Genomic DNA, 5494 nt, shown 5'->3' on the forward strand with positions numbered 1-5494 from the left:
GTGTTTGTGTGTGTCCCTCCCTCGCTGTGTGTGTGCGTGTCCCTCCCTCGCTGTGTGTGTTTGTTTGTGTCTGTCCCCCTCCCTCTGTGTGTGTGTGTCCCCCCCTCCCTCTGTGTGTGTGTGTCCCCCTCACTCGCTGTGTGTTTGTGTGTGTCCCCTACCTTGCTGTGTTTGTGCGTGTCCCTCCCTCGCTGTGTTTGTGCGTGTCCCTCCCTCGCTGTGTGTGTGTGTCCCCCTACCTCGCTGTGTGTGTCCCCCTCCCTCGCTGTGTGTGCGCGTGTCCCTCCCTCGCTGTGTGTTTGTGTATGTCCCCTACCTTGCTGTGTTTGTGCGTGTCCCTCCCTCGCTGTGTGTGTCTCCCACTCGCTGTGTGTGTGTGTGTCCCCCTACCTCGCTGTGTGTGTCCCCCCTCGCTGTGTGTGTCCCCCCTGCTGTGTGTGCGTGTCCCCCTCCCTCATTGTGTGTGCGCGCATGTCCCTCCCTCGCTGTGTGTGTGTGCGTGTCCCTCCCTCACTGTGTACGTGTGCGTGTCCGTCCATCACTGTGTGTGTGTGTGTTCCCCCCCTCGCTCTGTGTGTGTCCCGCTCCCTCACTGTGCGTGCGTGTGTGTGTGTGTGTGTGTGTGTGTGTGTGCATGTGTCCCCCTCCCTCGCTGTGTGCGCGCCCCCTCCCTCGATGTGTGTGTGTGTGTGTGTGTGTGTCCCCCTCGCTATGTGTGTCACCCCCTGCTGTGTGTGTGCATGTCCCCCCCCATTGTGTGCGTGTCCCTCTCCCTCGCTGTGTGTGTGCGTGTCCCCCTCCCTCGCTGTGTGTGTGCGTGTCCCTCCCTCGCTGTGTGTGTGTGCGTGTCCGTCCCTCACTGTGTGTGTGTGTGCGCCCCCTTCCCTCGCTGTGTGTGTGTGTCCCTCCCTCGCTCTGTGTGTGTGTGTGTGTGTGTGTGTGTGTGTGTGTGTGTGTATATGCGTGCGCGCGCGTGTCCCTCCCTCACTGTGTGTGTGCGTGTCCCCCTCCCTTGCTGTGTGCGCACCCCCTCCCTCGCTGTGTGCACGTCCCCACCCTCGCTGTGTACGTGTCCCCCCCTCGCTATGTGCGTGTCCCCCTCCCTCGCTGTGTGAGTGTCCCCCTCCCTCGCTGTGTCTGTCCCTCCCTCGCTGTGTATCTGTGCGTGTCCCTCCCTCACTGTGTATGTTTGTGTGTGTGTGTCCCCTCCCTCGCGCTGTGTGTGTGTGTCCCCCCACCCTCCCTGTGTGTGCGTGTCTCTCCCCCTCGCTGTGTGTGCACGTCCCCTCCCTCGCTGTGTGTGCGTGTCCCCCCCCGCTGTGTGCGTGTCCCTCCTCGCTGTGTGCGTGTCCCCCCTCGCTGTGTGCGTGTGCCCCCCTCGCTGTGTGCGTGTCCCCCCCCTCGCTGTGTGCACGTCCCCACCCTCGCTGTGTACGTGTCCCCCCCTCGCTGTGTGCGTGTGTGTGTGTGTGTGTGTCCCTCTCGCTGTGTGTGTCCCCCCCCCCTCGCTGTGTGTGTGTGTGTGTGTGTGTGTGTCCCTCGCTGTGTGCGTGTGTGTGTGTGTGTCCCTCTCGCTGTGTGCGTGTCACCCCCCTCACTGTGTGTGTGTCCCCCCCTCACTGTGTGCGTGTCCCCCCCCACTGTGTGCATGTCCCCCTCCCACGCTGTTTGTGTCCCCCCTCCCTCGCTGTGTGTGTGTGTGTGTCCCTCCCTCGCTGTGTGCGCGCATGTCCCTCCCTCGCTGTGTGTGTGTGCGTGTCCCTCCCTCACTGTGTGTGTGTGTGTGTGTTTGCGTGTGTCCCCCTCCCTCGCTGTGTGTGCGTGTCCCCCTCCCTCGCTGTGTGTGTGTGTGCGTGTCCCCCTCCCTCATTGTGTGTGTGTGCGTTTGTCCCTCCCTCGCTGTGTGTGCGTGTCCCCCTCCCTCGCTGTGTGTGTGTGTGTCCCTCCCTCGCTGTGTATGTGTGCGTGTCCGTCCCTCACTGTGTGTGTGTGTGTGTGTGCGTGTGTGTGTGTGTGTGCCCCCTTCCCTCGCTGTGTGTGTGTCCCTCCCTCGCTGTGTGTGTGCGCGTGTCCCCCCTCCCTCGCTGTGTGTGTGTGTGTGTGTGTCCCTCGCTGTGTGTGTGTCCCTCGCTGTGTGTGTGTCCCTCCCTCGTGTGTGTGTCCCTCACTGTGTGTGTGTGTGTGTGTGTATGTGTGTGCATGTCCTCCCCTCACTGTGTGTGAGTGTCCTTTCCCTCGCTGTGTGTCTGTGTGTGTGTGTGTGTGCGCGGATGCATGTTCCCCCCTTCGCTGTGTGTGTCCGTGTCCCTTCCTCGCTGTGTGTGTGTGTGTGTGTGTGTGTGTGTGTGTGTGTGTGTCCCTGGATGAACAGTACTGCTGGGATAGTGGGCTGAAGAATAGCAGATGGAGTTTAATTAGATAAATGTGAAGTGTTCCATTTTGGTGAAACAAACCAGGGTGGGACTTGTACAGTTATTGTTCGGGCCCTGGGTAGTGTTTTCAGTCAGAGATCCAGTGACCCAGGTACACAGTTCTTTGAATGTGGTGTCACAGGTAGACAGGCTGGTGAAGCAGGCGTTTGGGATGGTTTCCTTCATTGGGCAGAGCACTGAGCGTAGGAGTTGGGATGTCATGTTGTATCTGTACAAGACATTGGTCAGGCCACTATAAAAGCATTGTTGATCAGCGGGAAGAACTCATCTGGTTCACTGACCTCCTTTAGGGAAGGACATCAAATATTCTAACCTGGTCTGGCTAACATGTGACTCCACACCCACAGCAATATGGCTGACTCTGAGCTGCCCTCTGGGTAATTAGCAGTGGGGTCAAAGAACGTTGTTCCAGGCAGTGACACCCACACCCCATGAATGAATAAATAAAAATACCTATGTCCCTCCCTACCTCGGCAAACCCCTCCAGCTGCAGCAATTCAGACTGGCTTTGTAACACCCTGACCACTCTCTGTAACACTCTCACCATCTCCAGCACCTTCACCTCTCCCTGTTCCTTTCCACCCTGACCGTGGTTCCCATTCCCACAGCACTCCTCCTGCTACCAGACCCTTTGCAATCCATTTAACATTTACTTCTAAAGCACTCTCTCACTTCAGGATTTGAAGTACTTTTTGGTGATCTTCTCAGCCTCATAATCTAGTATGATCCCTTTTGTCCTGAGTGAGGGATCAGTGGGAATTTCTTGCTGAGGTTTTTACTGTTTCAATTGAATGTCCTTTTGTTGAGTGTTTTGCATTGTCCCTTCAAATGTTTTCCACTGTTCATTTACAGGCACATATTTCAGTTTGTTTAGCCTGTTTACCTTGGTCAGTTCTCCTCTCAAACTCATGTAATTGGCTATTTTTGTTCCTAGTTTTGTGATTGCCCTTTTTGTGATTCACTTTAAAACTTTATATTTATTTAAACTGCACTTTATTACAATTTCCCGAAGGATCTCTGCAGGTGACATTACTCATTCACTAAGTTTCATTACACGGTCGCTCTGCGATAGTTATGTCCCTTAACAGTTGCACAATGTGTTTTTCAAAGAAACACTGAAAAAAAATTAACCGAACTCCATTTCCAATATCAATGTTGACCGTGTGATTGTCCCAGATTATACAAATATTGAAGATTTCCAAAATTATCACAATGCCTTTGTTAAAAAATTCCAATGAGTTCCTGTTTAATGCAGTGATGAGCAATGGAATGCTGTCTGGTGGCTAAAACTGCTGCTTGTGTCCTTGGCAAGTAGTAGCCAGAGTTTATATTCAGACTGACTCTACTTCATGATCTGCGGCCAAATGCTTTCTCTGTAATGCCTTTGTTATCCATTATTGATAACGTTGCCCATTTTTGCCTGGGTTTTCATGAGATTACGAACCACTGAATATTTTTGTTCACCCTGTATCCATGTCTCCCTGGTGTCTAAATCTCTTTTATCTCTGTGTCACAAATCCATCTACCTTATTACAGCAACATTGTCCATTAAAAAAAAAATAATATCCTCTCTTCCACAATTTTCTGTCACAAATCTATTTGCTGATGTACAATTTTAGTTAAACTCTGTCCCATCCTGTTCCTTTCTGCTTCTCTTCAGCCACATTCCCATGTTGTTCCATTGCTTCACCTTTTCCCTTTGGATTTGGAAAGCTCCTTTCACCTGCATCCTCTCTGTCAGTTTAATGCCCTGTCCATAAACCTACCGACATGACTGGCCAGGACACAGGTCCCAGCACAGTTCCAGGGGACCATCCTAATAGATTTTTTTTTTTGTAAATCAGGTCTGGGATGTGGGTGTCTCTTGCTGACCAGCCTTTCTTGCCCAGCCCTAGAAGCCCTTGAGCTGAGTAACTTGCTCGGCCATTTCAGAGGGTCATTGAGAGGCAAACACTTTGCTGTGGGTACGTCGTGCAGACCAGGTCAGGATGGGCAGATGTCCTTCTCTAAAGGACAAGTGTTTGGATTTGTTACACTTCAGTAGTGGTTTCATACTTAATTGTGGATTGTTAATAATTATTTTTAAAATTATTGATTTCAAATGTCTCCTTTTCAGATGGCGGGATTCAATCCTGCCTCCCCTGAATATTAGCTGAGGTTTTGGATATATTCTCTCGCAAAAATACCACTAGGCCATCACTTCACCTGCTCACTGGGTGCTCATCCCTGAGCACTGATACCAGGGCATCATGAAGCTAAACCCATTCTTCCAACATGACTGTGTGATCCTGACATCTTCCAGCAATCTGGGACTATTACTTAATATCGCTCCATTTTACAGATCTCTGTGGGACTCAGTGCCATTCTCCGTGTGTAACCCTCACTGCATCTGTCTAATTTCCCATTCTGTCTATTTCTCTGTCTCCTGTAGTTACTCAGGAAAGTCCTGACTCAATAGCCTTCCCAGCTGCTGGGTGGATTGTCCATCACCACATTGAACGCAGTTGGTCTGCCAGAGGGAGACAAAGGGCAGGGAGATCTGGAGCCTTCAATAAATCCTGTAGTGAGGTAAGGCCCCCCACAGTGCACAGAGCAAAGAGCAATGAGAGGGCTCCAAACATTTGTTAACACAACATGACATAGATACAGTGCTAGAGGGGAGCACAGTGCACACACACCCCAGACTCAATCACCGCCCCAATGTAAGTTCTATATTAAAACTCACTACTCTGCAATACTGTATCTTTGGCATGTCTTGTGGTCCAGTGTCTTCAATAATTTTTAATTCCTGTAACAGGTCCTATCGCTGTAACCTCCTCCCTTCCCAATAGTCCCTCCACATATTTGAAATGTATTTGAAAAGCCCTTCATCAGGAACACAGGCAGGGTGCCTGCAGAGTGGGGAGATAAATGAGAGGGGGCAACAATAGGTGAATGGGGTGCAGAAGAAGGTGATAGGTCAGAGTGGAGGATGGGGGAAGGTAGAAATGAGTACAATGGGTGAATGGGGTTGGGGATGGGGGTGATAGGTCAGAGATGAGGATGGAGTGGATAGGTGGGAA

Source organism: Hemiscyllium ocellatum, unplaced genomic scaffold (assembly GCF_020745735.1).
Source record: "Hemiscyllium ocellatum isolate sHemOce1 unplaced genomic scaffold, sHemOce1.pat.X.cur. scaffold_710_pat_ctg1, whole genome shotgun sequence".
Classification (NCBI taxonomy): Eukaryota; Metazoa; Chordata; class Chondrichthyes; order Orectolobiformes; family Hemiscylliidae; genus Hemiscyllium; species Hemiscyllium ocellatum.